General features: G+C 45.8%; 1 protein-coding gene across 5 annotated transcripts in view; it reads left to right on the forward strand.

Moving 5' to 3' along the window:
- Positions 1 to 11,969: 11,969 nt before the first annotated feature.
- EPS8L2 (EPS8 signaling adaptor L2) overlaps positions 11,970 to 14,000 on the forward strand; it is a 113,537-nt gene continuing 111,506 nt past the window's right edge. For 2 of the 5 annotated variants that reach the window (XM_048854822.2, XM_048854823.2), the window contains exon 1: positions 11,972 to 12,422. The gene's annotated coding sequence lies outside the window, so the exon portion shown is untranslated. Of the gene's footprint in view, positions 12,423 to 14,000 lie in introns of all 5 variants that reach the window. The other 3 variants (XM_048854824.2, XM_075129306.1, XM_075129304.1) reach the window with 3 other exon arrangements.

Here is a 14,000-nt window from a genome sequence, read left to right on the forward strand (position 1 = left end):
TTCTGTTTGCAAGTGCAAAATATTTTGGACCAGATTCTGGGGTATGGCTAAGCGCACAGAGCACAAGTTGGGGTGGTTAGGCAGAGTGTGTGGAAAGAACTCCTTTGATTTTGCTGCTTCTGTGTGCAGGCCAGTTTATCCTGAGGTCTGCTTTAATTTACACCAGGCTGCAATGACTTCAGGGGGCTGAAAATGCAGCCAGGGACTGGTGTTGCCTGGTAGTGGCTCAGCCACACACCCTTTTCCCTGCTGTGATGGCAGCAGGGGGGCAGTGATGTAAAAGCCCATGTGGCAGCACTGTGCCACCAAAGGATCAATCTTAAATTAGGGAAATTGTCCATGAGCTAGTTAACATCTGCTTCAGAGCCACATTATACCTACAGTGTAACTAACGTCAAAATCGGCATTTCTGCAGGCAGATCTCCTGGGGATGAAATCCTGGCCCTGTTAAAGCCAATGGCAAAATTTCCCATTGATTTCAGTAGGGTCAGGATTTCACCCCAAAGTCAATGCGAGAATTATGGAAGTGCGTCCTAAGAGGCAGCAGATAAAATGAGTGACTGAATGCTTTCATGCTTAATCTGCATAAGTCAAATGGCAGTCCTTTTGTTCTTCTAAATTTGCCTGGCATAATGGAATCTGCCCTGACATACATTTTCTGTTAATAAAGCAAAATTCACAACATATAACACTGCTTCACTCACCCTATGCATGATGAAAGCATATCACGAAAGCATACCATGCATATTTATACCTTGATTTATTGTATGTGTGCAAATAAATGAAAGTTCATTTCCTGGTATTTAGTTATACCCATCTCAGTCAAAGGTAGAAATGCAGGGGCCCTTAACAGAATCCAAAGGAAAAACGATGTAAACAAAACCAGTTACTTGATTGTCTATATTAGAGCAGACAGGGATAGCACACCTTATAGTTAACTCTGAGTTCCTATATTCGCGTCCCTCTTTTACGTGGCGCTGGTGATCTGAAAGGGTAGCTGTAAATAGAGCACATTAGACTAGTCCAGCTAGAGGTAACAAATGTCTAACTTCATTAATAATTTAAATACACTTTTTCTCTTATTTCCAAGTGTTGTCTTGAGTCCCACAATTAATGCCTGAAGTCATGTGCTCTCTGGTGCAGATAAAGTACCCATCCAATGTCTCCTGGTGTTCCATGCTCTTTGCAACCTTTTTCACCATAGATGTAGATGGGGTCTACATCTGTAGCACAATGTTCTGTGATACATTGTCGCCTGTATGCATTATTCTCTGTACAGACTGTCAGTCATTTTGAAATTCTCTCTGAAAGAAACTAGTGTAACACTTAAGAAAACTAATAACCCAAGAAGTCATCTAAGGCCTTGTTGACCTGCCCTCACACGGGTGAAGTTAAACTGGAGCAATCCCCTTGTCGATACTCATATTTTGGTTAGAGTGGGTATATTTTTGGCTTAGCTTCAACTTGTTCCTAATGTACTTAAGGCGAATTGAAGCCATTCTTAAATCAAAATAAGTAACTACATGGGAGTTTAAACTGATTTAAATTCACACCGTTAGTTAAGCCAGTGTGACTATCCTTGTAGGTAAGCCCTAAACTCTCAAGCAGCATCAAATAATCAGAGCAGGGTCTAATGTTCCAGAGAGGAATCTGAGCCCTACTGCACTATTAATAATATTAGCTTGGCACACCCAACTCTCTGGGTCAGAGGCTGATCTCACTGATTATATTGGCAGTAGGTGGAGAGAGAAGAAATGAGATTGTAGAAGTGGGAGGCTAGTGACCACAGAGTTAAAAGTCCGACAGCCTCTTTTCTGCTGTCTTGCTAGTGCAGCCTCAATCCACTGCCCATGTTCGTGATTAGGCAGTCGTCACAGCTCATCTTTTACCTGATCTCATTCACTCATTTGTGGATGAGAAAATCGTGGATGCCTAGAGCAAGGGGGGGGACATTCTCTCCATAAATTGTGTGTTATTGCTTGAGCATGTTTAAACAGAAGTGCTGGAGTGCTGAGAGCCAGGCTTCTCCTCAATTGCATATGGGCAGGGCAAAGTTTTGGTACCAGGGGACCGTGAAATTACCAGGGTTTCTGGATGACAAATATGAACTGGAGCAGTGGTTCTCAAAGCCAGTCCGCCTCTTGTTCAGGGAAAGCCCCTGGCGGGCCGGACTGGTTTGTTTACCTGCCGCGTCCACAGGTTCGGCCGATCGCGGCTCCCACTGGCCGCGGTTCGCCGCTCCAGGCCAATGGGGGCCGCGGGAAGCGGTGCAGGCCAAGGGACATGCTGGCCGCCCTTCCCACAGCCCCCATTGGCCTGGAGCGGCGAACCGCGGCCAGTGGGAGCCGCGATCGGTCAAACCTGTGGACACTGCAGGTAAACAAACCAGTCCGGCCTGCCAGGGGCTTTCCCTGAACAAGCGGCGGACCGGCTTTGAGAACCACTGAACTAGAGGATTTATACCATCCATGGAATGTTAAGTAGTTATGCTTTTATGCCTTCTTGTATGCCACCCCTATGCTTTGAACAATCTCCTGGTTAGCATGTGCCAAGCACTCTCCCTCTCACACTTCAGAAAATTCATGGGTTCCATGAAGCCAGCAAGCCATAATGCTCACACTCATCTCTCTGTTTGCCATTGCTACTGTGCCCGTTCCTATAGTTAAACTCAATCCTGCAACAAGCTCTGTCCAAGCTGATCACTGCCTGTGTGTGGAGCTTCTTTCAGGATCAGGGCCATAGACTAAACTCTTTGGGACAGAAATTTGTTAACTTTATTTGGTATATTGTACCTGCTGTACAGCACGAAGTACAGTTGTATTGTGAGAGAATATTTTGGATTTCCTCTAGTATCCCAGCAACAGCAAAACAGGAATATCCTGTTAAACAGAAACGGTGGTGGACAAGTCAATACTGTCTTTCACTAGATGGAGCCAAGTTTTGATTAATATCTCTTATTTGCAGTTAAAAATAATACTGACAGACAAGGTCTCAGGCTCTGCAAGTCCTTTCTCTGAGTCAGTGGAGAAAAATATAGGAAAAAGGCTGGCAGGGTTCTTATATTTGACTTTATTTCTGCTGATTTAAAGGTGCTCTGTAAAGGATGAAATGACACTTGTGCTATTTTCATATTCTTTATGGAGCTGAAAGGGTTTTTTAAAAAAGGTTTCTACTTGGTAGAAAGGAGTGTACAAGCCCAACTGTTTTCCCCTTTGCAAGGCACCTTTAAAAGGGACTGATCTTAGGGACTGGGGGAGACAATGGTTTAATTCACTAGCGTTCAGTGTTGGAGTTCAAAGTTCACATCTTCTTGTTTAGGTCAATATTTCAAATGCGGCTGGTGGTTTCAAAATAGGACCTAATCCAAAGCCCCCTGGAAGTCAATGGGAGTCTTCCCATTGGCACCAAGGGGCTTTGGATCAGGCCCCTAATCCCTAGTGGATCTCTCTTCATGTCACAAAATCACCATACAATTGGCACTGTCTGCTCAGGAGAAGTCTAGGAACTGACTGGCGTAGGTTATATAGTAGGTGCACGAGCAGAGCTAGGTGGGAAAGCTTAAACTCTGTACCTGCACTGTGCCTGGCATTAGTCAGAGCTGTTAGTCTCTTGAGGTCATCTGTTAGCTGATTTCTCTCTGATGTTTCAGTGCCAGAAAGGAGGAGGATGCAGCAATGACCAAGGGCAGTGTTAAGGAAAGGAGGAAAAGATCCAAAGGTTATATAAACCCCATTCAGATGTTGGCAGGGAGGCGATTGGCCCTCTCCACCTAGAGGAAGAATAGTTGCCTTCCCTGCGTGCAGGGATTTACAGGGTAGCTGGGCTGCTCCAGCTGAGGGAATTCATTTTATACCCCCCAGTGGCGCTTCTCAGGATACCCAGGGCTGAGAGTCACCTTGTTACCACCTGCCTTCAGCATGATGGAGTCTGACCTGTGCTAGATGGGTGTTAGCTCCCTTCCACAACCAGCCTGTCAGCCACCCAGGCACTCTCCCTTGGGCTACACAACCCTGTCTTCACTTTGGAGGTTGACAAGAGATGCACTTCAGCCCCCAGGTCCCTTCAAAGTGTCCGTGTGGTCTCCAGCCCCTGATCACGGTATACCCTCAGAAATCCCACATCCTCTGTTCCCAAAGGAACAGTGTACCACAGTTCACCACTTTACCTTATACCACTATGCACAGCACTCAAGTTCAATTATAAAACAAAAGGAAGTTTGTTTAAGAAAGAATAGAGATTCAAATAAAAACCAAAGTGAGAGATGGGAACAAATGGTTACATATAAAACAAAATCATACCACTCATTCTAGAGACTAAACCTAACCAAGCTAACCTGTCTGAAGCAGATTCCTTCTCCCAAACTTCTTCCCAGTGTTTTCAGCCAAGCCTAGCTGAGATCTCTTTTTCATAAAGCAAACCCACTGTCAGGTTACTTCCTAGCTGAAGGATGCCAGGGTGTCTCTCTGCACTGCCAAATATACCAGAACAGACCTTTGATGTTCACCTTAAACTAGGATCTTTTCACCTGCCTTTACCTCTTCCTGTTTAATTTCCTTCTGAAGTCTCCACCAGCTCTTCATTAGCATTTTTAGTATGCTAATAGACTCCTACTGTATGATATACAATTCACAGTGGTCCATCATGGAGATAAGTGTCTCCCATGCCCTGCTGAGAGAAGTTTGTCTCAAGACAATCTACATTTGAGTAACCTGCTTTTAACTACAGACCTAGAGAACTTAATTTTTGTATATACCCATTTAGCTCCTCACATATTTTCTGTGCAATGATTATGATGACTGGTGTAACACAAGCTTTCAGTAGAGACCTTACATGGCCCCTTTTGATGAACCCATGGGATCCCTGTGCCCCTTTGTATTCCTGTGCCCTCTGCCAGTTGGCAATGAGTCCTTGGATCACACCCCCTCTAGCACAATACATGGCGGACATGCTGTAAGGAGTTGAGAGCAGAGTCTGACTGAGAATTAGGGAGGAATGGACTCTAAGGAGAAGGCTAGAGATGAGTGGAGAACCAGGAGAACACAGATGGGTGTCTCTGATTCTCTGGCCCCTGGCTGCAGGGAGCTATACTTTAGATCTCTTCTCTGGACTGGGCTCACGAGTTGTGCTTTATACCTTTACTTTGGTTGCAGAAAACCCAGTAACAGGACTGGTCTACATTTAAAAGTTAGGTCGACATAGCTATAGTTCTTGGGTGTGAAAAATCCCTGAATGCTGTAGCTAAGCCAAGCTAACCCCCTGCGTAGACGTGGGTAGGTCAACGGGAGAATTCATCTGCCAACCTAATTACAGCCATTCAGGGAGGTAGATTACTGTCCTACAGTGATGGAGAACCACCATCTTTCAGCATAGGAAGCGTCTACATTACGGGAGCTACAGTGGCATGACTACAGCACCGCAGCTGTGTCACTGTAGCACTCATAGATATGGCTCTGCTTCTGTTTAGCCCTTGAAGAGTCAGGACGTTCCCAGTTACTTTGCTATTTTGCAACAAAGCAGTCCACAGTGGTAGTTAAACTCCTTTCCTGATTCAGGCAGCCTGTCTCATGCCATGATTCCGCCTCATCAAGGAAATCAGCTTAAGGAAGAAGACTGTATCCTACAGTGTAGACCACTGTAGTCTATGCCTTCCTACATACTCCTAGGCCTTGATTCTCCACTGCCCTTGCGCTGTCTCATTTACACCAATGCAAACTGGGTGTAAAATGCTACCATTCTGACATGCTGGCATTTTATACCCTCTTTGCACTCATCTAAATGACTATTGAGGATCAGGCCCCTCACCTCAGAACATCTTTCTAAGCAGTAACACCCTTTGAGATCTGGCCTCACTGTTTGGAGCCTGGGCATGGCATAATCAAGCCACTGATAATATTTGCAAATGTACAAGCCTGCTGGCGTGTATAATTATAAGGGCCAGCCCTTCTGAAACAGGCTGAGCAAGTGTGGTGAAAACTGCCTCTAAAAAGGAAGAGGAACGCGTATTTTAAAATGCTTAGATCGAGTGTTGGGTGTTGTTTATGCTGCAGGGAAAAGGCCTTTGTTGTCGAGCCATCTTGGGGTGTTTGCTGCCAGCATGAAACAACCAATACCTAGAAGCAAGTTAGCCTCCAGGGGTTTAGCACTGAGAGATATTTTGGAGAGATATTTCGGGCCTTATTGTTTCATGGGCTGCCTTCATTTGCAAGCAATAACAAAACTGAAAACTGAAATACAAACAAAGCTCCGCATTCCTCAAGAACTCATCAGCTGCTTTATCCACAACAAAGCAAGATTTGTGTTTAGGGAGAATGTGTGTGTGTGTGTTTAATCTGCCTGTGGGAATTCAGTAAACTTTATTTGTAGGAACATAGGAATTGCCATATCAGATCAGACCAGGGCCAATCTACCAAAACCCTGTTAAACTAGCTAGCAGGGGTAACAATAGTAGCGAAAATGCAGCAGCTCGGGCTACAGCATGGGCTAGCAACCTAAGAAGCCTGCCAGGGCCCTGGTTGCTAGCCTATGCTAAAACCCATGCTGCCATCAAGTAGCCAAGCTCGCTAGATTAAAGCCAGCATGGGTAAGCCTACCTACTCTACAAACACACCTTTACTTTCCAGTGCAGACATGCTTTGACAGTAGACATGCTTTGACAGTAGACAGCACCAGTTACTTCAGAGGAAGGTGCAGGAAACCCTGCACTCAGGAGTTATGGGATAACCTGCCCCAAGTGGGACTGTTCCCTCCTAAGCTCTAATAGTTCAAGGATGGCTCCTGCCATAAAGCAGGAGGATTTCTATCCCTGCCCAAACTCTTGTTTGTTTTTTAAATATTTACTATTCTAACTCTGGATGTTCTGGTTAGCCCTATAAGTCTTTAATCCCTTTTTGAGTCTCACCAAGAACTGGGCCTCAATGGTTTGTGGCAGTCAGTTCCACAACTTAACTGTTGATTGTATGGAAAATCCTCTCTTTTATTCAATTTAAATTTGGTGCCTTTCGTTTAATTGAATGTCCCCTTGTAATAAGAGAATGGCCACTGCAATTCGCCCTCTCTACCTTTTCTATACAATTATCTGATACGGGTTCACATTACCCTCTTCCCCCTTCATGCTTAACAGGAGCTCATTTCATTTCATACAGGCATGAACTGCCTACCCCTCCAGCCCCAAACTCTCCTCCATGCTTAGTGATCATTTTCTGGTTTATACCATTGGGTGGGCAGTCAAAGCTGCCACAGTCTTGACTTTGCTGATACACAACGTGCTGACTATTTCCAGCTCTGGCATTAGGGCCCAATCCAAAGCCCACTGAAATTGTGGAAAGATTCCCACTGACTTCAACTGAGGTTAGATCAGGCCCTTAGACTACTTCCTAATCCTCTAAGTCGCTCCCTGCCCTTCCAGTTTTCTATCCCTTTCCTTTTCCTTGAGGCTAACCACTCATTACTTACCAGGGCAGTGGCACTCTCAGGAGTCTATACTGATAGCCTAAAGCCGTGTACCTTTTCCCATAGGACAGGGGTTCCCAAACTTTTTCTGAGGTCCCCCCAACATGCTATAAAAACTCCACGACCCACTTGTGCCACAGCAGCTGTTTTTCTTCATATAAAAGCCAGGCCCAGTGTTAGGGGGTAGCAAGTGGGACATCTGCCTGGAGCCCCTGCCACAGGTGGCCCCATGAAGCTAAGTTGCTCAGGATTCAGCTTCAGCCCCGGCGTGGCAAGGCTTGGGGCCCCAGGCTTCAGCCCCATGAGGTGGAGCTTCAGGTTTCTGCCTTGGACCCCAGCAAGTCTAATGCCAGCCCTGTTTGGCGGACCCCCTGAAACCTGCTCACAGCCCTCATGGGGGCCCCAGACCCCTGGCTGAGAACCACAGCCATAGGATATAGCATTTCACAATGGACCATGTGGCTATCTCCATAATTTATGTGTAGCATAGGCAGCCAGAATGGGATATTTTAGTGCGTTAAACTTAAGATGTGTTGTCCCTAGAATCCCTGAAACTACAGGTGTGCATCCTGGGAAGGTCAACTCAGCCATTAATCACTCTGAAGTACGTCAAAGGTACATAATACAGGATACTGAGAAAGGACCTTGTGTGTGAAATCTTAAACCAGATTTCAGAGTAGCAGCAGTGTTAGTCTGTATTTGGAAAAAGAAAAGGAGGACTTGTGGCACCTTAGAGACTAACACATTTATTTGAGCATAAGCTTTCATGAGCTACAGCTCACTTCACCAGATGCATTCAGTGGAAAACACAGTGGGGAGATTTATATACATAGAGAACATGAAACAATGGGTGTTACCATACACACTGTAAGAAGAGAGTGATCACTTAAGGTGAGATATTACCAGCAGGAGAGAGGGGAACCTTTTGCAGGGATAATCAAGGTGGGCCATTTCCAGCAGTTGACAAGAATGTCTGAGGAACAGTGGGGGGTGGAGGGGGGGAATAAACATGGGGAAATAGTTTTACTTTGTGTAATGACCCATCCACTCCCAGTCTCTATTCAAGCCTAAATTAATTGTATCCAGTTTGCAAATTAATTCCAATTCAGCAGTCTCTCGTTGGAGTCTGTTTTTGAAGTTTTTGTTGTTGAAGAATTGCAACTTTTAAGTCTGTAATCGAGTGACCAAAGAGATTGAAGTGTTCTCCAACTGATTTTTGAATGTTATAATTCTTGACGTCTGATTTGTGTCCATTTATTCTTTTACGTAAACCAGGAGGTCCTATTCGCTTTCTAGACGAGATTAAAGATCCCAACATGCTTTTCATAAAAGAGTAGAGGAGCTTTCCAGTGAGCTGGCTAAGCCTTCTCCTTCCTGTTATATTTGGTGGTTATTATCTGTCTCTTGCCCTCGACCCTAGGGGTGGCTTCATTTTAATGGTGTTGTAATACATACAGGGTTTATGAAGCATTTTTTAGGAAAATAAAGGAATCATTTGTGTCTTATATACATACACGAGGTATGTATCACTATTTGTATTGGTGGTGAAAGAGGATATTCTTCTGCTAAAGCTGGGCTTCTAAAACGAAAACTGTCACTCAGTAAAATAGATCTCTATCAGTCCAGCCTCCTGAAACATTCCACTGGTGAGAACTCAGCAGGGGCGTTTCCTCTCCAGGTAGTACTACGCATATGCAAGGTAGAAAGCCGAAAATCAAGTCCCCTCCCGTAACATGCAGGGCAGGAAAATACTGTGAGACAAGATTGGACCCCAGGAGATAAGGCTGTTACTACCAGACTTGTGAATTGGCACAAATCCTTTGCTCATCTATTTCCTGACTGCAAGAAAGGTGTGTGGTATCATGGAATTTGTGTCAACACTTGGCCCTCATTATACATGGTTTGGGTAAGACGCCAGTATGAACTGACCAACCCTTCAGCTGGAGGCACAATCTTAAAATAGTGTGTTATTGCATAGCTGAAATGAAAGACTTGGTAGAAAAGGCACAGAGACACTTCTTTTAAAGTAATCATAGTTTACACATAAAAAGAAAAGGAGAACTTGTGGCACCTTAGAGACTAAAATTTATTTGAGCATAAGCTTTCGTGAGCTACAGCTCACTTCGTCGGATGCATTCAGTGGAAAATACAGTGGGGAGATTTATATACACAGAGAACATGAAACAATGGGTGTTACCATACGCACTGTAAGGAGAGTGATCACTTAAGGTGAGATATTACCAGCAGGAGAGCGGGGGAGGGGGGCTGGGGGGGGGACCTTTTGTAGTGATAATCAAGGTTGGCCATTTCCAGCAGCTGACAAGAACGTCTGAAGAATGGTTGGGGGTGGAATAAACACAGGGAGATAGTTTTACTCTGTGTAATGACCCATCCACTCCCAGTCTCTATTCAAGCCTAAGTTAATTGTATCCAGTTTGCAAATTAATTCCAATTCAGCAGTCTCTTGTTGGAGTCTGTTTTTGAAGTTTTTTTGTTGAAGAATTGCAACTTTTAGGTCTGTAATCGAGTGACCAAAGAGATTGAAGTGTTCTCCAACTGGTTTGGGCCAGATTTCCCAAAGAGTTCAGTTCCCATTCAGACACCAAAATAAGTGCCCAGATTTTCCAAAAAGAGCTCAGCATGCAGGGTTGGCACCTTCTCTCCGAGGACCGCAAAGCAGAATTCACACGTCCTCTCTTCCTATTTTGCCAAAAGATACATCAGAATAGCCCAGTAACAGACGCAGTTTCAGGGTAAGCTTTGTCTGCCCATGATGGGAAGGGAGTGTCTTGTACCATCGTTTAAGGGTCTCCCCTTTGAAGAAGAGGAGGAACATTGGAAAATTTGAAGGGACTTTTTGGTTTCCAAAGGAATCCCTCTCCTGGAACATAAGAAAAGTTCTACCTGCAGTATGGAGACCTGGGTTCTAGTCCCACCTCTGCTACTGACTCATTATATAACCTTTGACAACTACTCTCTCCCCATCAGACAGATGGAGACAGGAATATGTCCCATTCTTTGTAAAGTCGGCTATTTAAGCTCTAACTATATTTAAATCAATGGGACTTCTCATAGGACTCAGGCCATGTCTACAAGCTGTGCTGCTGTAGCCCTGTACGTACGCACTTGCAACAGCAACAGAAGGGGTGTTTTCTGTTGCTGTCGTAAATCTACCCCCTCAAGAGGTGGTAGCTAGGTCAACAGATGAATTGTTCAGTCAGCCTAGCGGTGTCTATATGGGGGCTTAGGTCAACTTAACTGTGTTGCTCAGGGGTGTGAAAAAATTTTCACACTCCTGAGAGATGTAGGTAGTTTGACCTAAGTTTTAGATGTAAACCAGGCCTAAAGATTAGGATGTGTGGAAGAGTTTCCAGGATGAGAGCCTGAGGAGGTGCCACTTCCGAAGCATGAGAATACACAAACTTCCCAATGGTGCAGTAATATATATCCTGACGCGCTCAAAATCTTGCCCAGTAAACACTTAAAAAAAAAAGTCCCTCATGTGTCCAGCCAAGTGTTTCATTTCCCTTTCTTCCAACCAGAGATTTAATGAACCCTGAAAATAGTCACCTATAAGCAGAACAGTTACTAAACTGGTCTTCTCAAGTGCTCTGCTTGGTGCCATCAGCCCTTCAACAGCCATGGTGGATCCTCTGTGTCCACAGAATAGGAGTTGAGGGTATCGCATGGCTCCGAAAACTCTCTCCTGGCCTGATCTGGCATTCCTTGTTCACCCAGAATTCCCACTGAACTCAATGGGGGCCCGATCCCACTCTCATTTACACAGGTGTAAATCTGCAGTAACTCCGCTGAAGTTAGTTATGCCAGAGCAAATGCAAAGTGAGAGCAGAATGTGCCTCTAGGTGGTTTGAGAGAGGTGTGCCAGGACTGGGATCAGGCCCCTGCTGGCTCCCCTATGCTCAGGAAGAGGGGCTATTACTAGTGCTTGTTCATCTTGTACGGGACGCTACCCCAGCCGTGAAGCTGGCACAGCGACTGGGAGCCCAAGCCGCCCGTGTAAATCCATTGATTTCAATGCACAAAACTAGCGTAACACCGAGAATTCCTCCCCTGCGCTTCATATCTACCCCATGACTTCAGTAGGCTTCGCATCCGGCCCTGTGTGCATTTGCCCAAGACAGAGGCTATTTGTCCACATCCTCTGCCTCACGGTGAATTTCCACATTGAAGATGCCAAGACAGGGAGGCCCTTAATTACCCAAGCAGGAAAAAACACCTAGGGAGACAGAGTGAGCCTGTGAGCCAATGGAAAGCTTGGGAGAGGTGGCTCCTGCTTCACAAAAGACGCCCTGTTCTCCACCCCCAACCCCCCCCCCCCCGGCCCCCGAACAGCCAGGTCAGTAATTTTCCCTCCTCGTTCTCTCCCGCCCCCGCTGCCCAAATCTTCCCAGATGACAGAAAACAGAAATAACGCCCGCCCCAGAGCCCTCCCTGCCCCTAGCCCAGGCAGCACGAAGCTCTGCTCCCCCGCTCCCCACCCCGTGCCAGCAGAGGCGCCCAGCACTGGAGGCAGCTCCAGGGATGCCGCCTGCCAGCCAGGGCCTCGAGCTCCTAGTTACACAGTAACCTGTTGTCTGGTTGCGGCTCCACCTCTCCCTGCCTCCCAGCCCTCCCCTCCCCTCCCCTCCCCATGCTGTCCCTCCACTACCCAGCCGCCTGTCACCTGCTCTCAGAGACACTGGGGAGACTGAAGTGGAAGACAGGGGCAGAGCGAATATAAAAAGGAGCCACCCTGGAATATTAGGTGGGTTCCCCCCTCCATTAAACTATTCAGCTAAAAGCCTCCGGGACACTGGGGCTGTATTCACATCAGCCAAAGCAATTTGCTGAGGGAAAAAGCACAGGGACGCCTGGTGTACTGAGAATGGCAGCAGGACTTCCCTAACAGGGCACAGCTAACTGGGAGAGGAAATAGAGACCAGGAAACAAACAGCAGAGGCTTCTCAGCACCGGTAAGTCTCACCTCTTAGTTCTCCACAGTCCATTATTCTGTGCGACATGTGCCTACTTCAGAGAACGGGGCCATGCAGCTGGGGAAGCGTGTGCGTTCGGTGCGGGGAAGGGTGGTAAGAATTTAGTGCTGGGAGACGTTAAAGAGAGGGATTTCTCTAAAGAAGGAAAAAGCAGCAATTTTCACAGTGTTTTCCTTTTCTCTCCCTTTCCTGCCCAGTGTCCTACCTCCAGTAGGTGGCACTTTCTTGGCAGGGGACGGCCGTTTGGCAGAGAAGAGGCTTTTTAATGAAGTCTGAAGTTTGTATTTTTATGTCAGCTCTGTTTGTTTGCAAACAAACATTGGGGTTTCCTCCTCTCTGGAGAAGTTGGAAGGAATTTCTCCTGTTTCAAATCGGGATCCTTTCTGACTTGCTGGTTTGCTGGGTCATCCCACAGCACACAAGTTTAGACCGTACTTAAAAATCTAGTGGGAGTAATTTCTGAGCTGCAGAGCTGACCCATGACTGTGCAGACTCCCTGAAATCTTTCATTTTATACCTGTAGCAAGAGACATTGTCTGTATGCTTTCCCCCTTTTGCTTATTTGGATGTTAAATACTGGAGCAAATTCCTCAGGGGGACATTTGGCAAGACCAGATTTCTTTGAAGTGTTGACTGATGGTATTTTTAAACTCTGGGAATTATTCCTCATATTGGCAAAGAGTCCTGTGGCACCTTTTAGACTAACAGACGTATTGGAGCATGAGCTTTCGTGGGTGAATACTCACTTTGTTGGATGCATGCATATATTCACCCACGAAAGCTCATGCTCCAATACGTCTGTTAGTCTATTAGGTGCCACAGGACTCTTTGCCGCTTTTACAGATCCAGACTAACACGGCTACCCCTCTGATGCTATTCCTCATATTGTGAAACAATCAGGCAGTAAAATATGATGCTACGTCTCCTATAATTAGGGCCATTTCGTGTGATTCTGCCTCTGCTGGGCTGTTTTGAAAATGTTCCAAGAACTGTCTGGAAGATTAAACAGGGCCAGATCCTTCAGTTCTTGCTCATTCAAAAAGCCTGTTGCAGTCACTGAGCTGCCCCTGCAGGGTTTGCCTTGCAGTGAGGCCAGTTTCCATGTCAGGGAAAGCAGTTGCAGTGAGAGGGCCAGCTCCTCGACTGATGTAAACTGTCCTACCTGCCTAGAAGTCAATGGAGCTACACGGCTGTCCACCACCTGCGAAGCTATCTGGGAGCCTTCTTGGTGCCAAACAAAATACAGCTAATATGGGCTCCAAGAATTCAAAGCTTGCAGTTATGTGTCCAAGGTTCCATTTAGTTGTGTAATCAAGTGATTTGCTTGGGCACAGAAAAGAATGGCTCAGTAGAAAAAGAGACCCTGACAGCTAAGCTCTTTGGAGGTATAGGCCTTTTAAAAGGCTCTGTCATAAAAAGGGAGATTGAAAGCCACAGACTTGGCTATGGAAATGCAAATAAATGCAGTAGAAACTGTCACACCGGGCGGCATAATGTTCTCATTTAAACAAGAGGCATTTAGAGTAATATAAATTATTTATTTACCATCCTAGATTT

Source organism: Caretta caretta, chromosome 6 (assembly GCF_965140235.1).
Source record: "Caretta caretta isolate rCarCar2 chromosome 6, rCarCar1.hap1, whole genome shotgun sequence".
Lineage (NCBI taxonomy): Eukaryota > Metazoa > Chordata > Testudines > Cheloniidae > Caretta > Caretta caretta.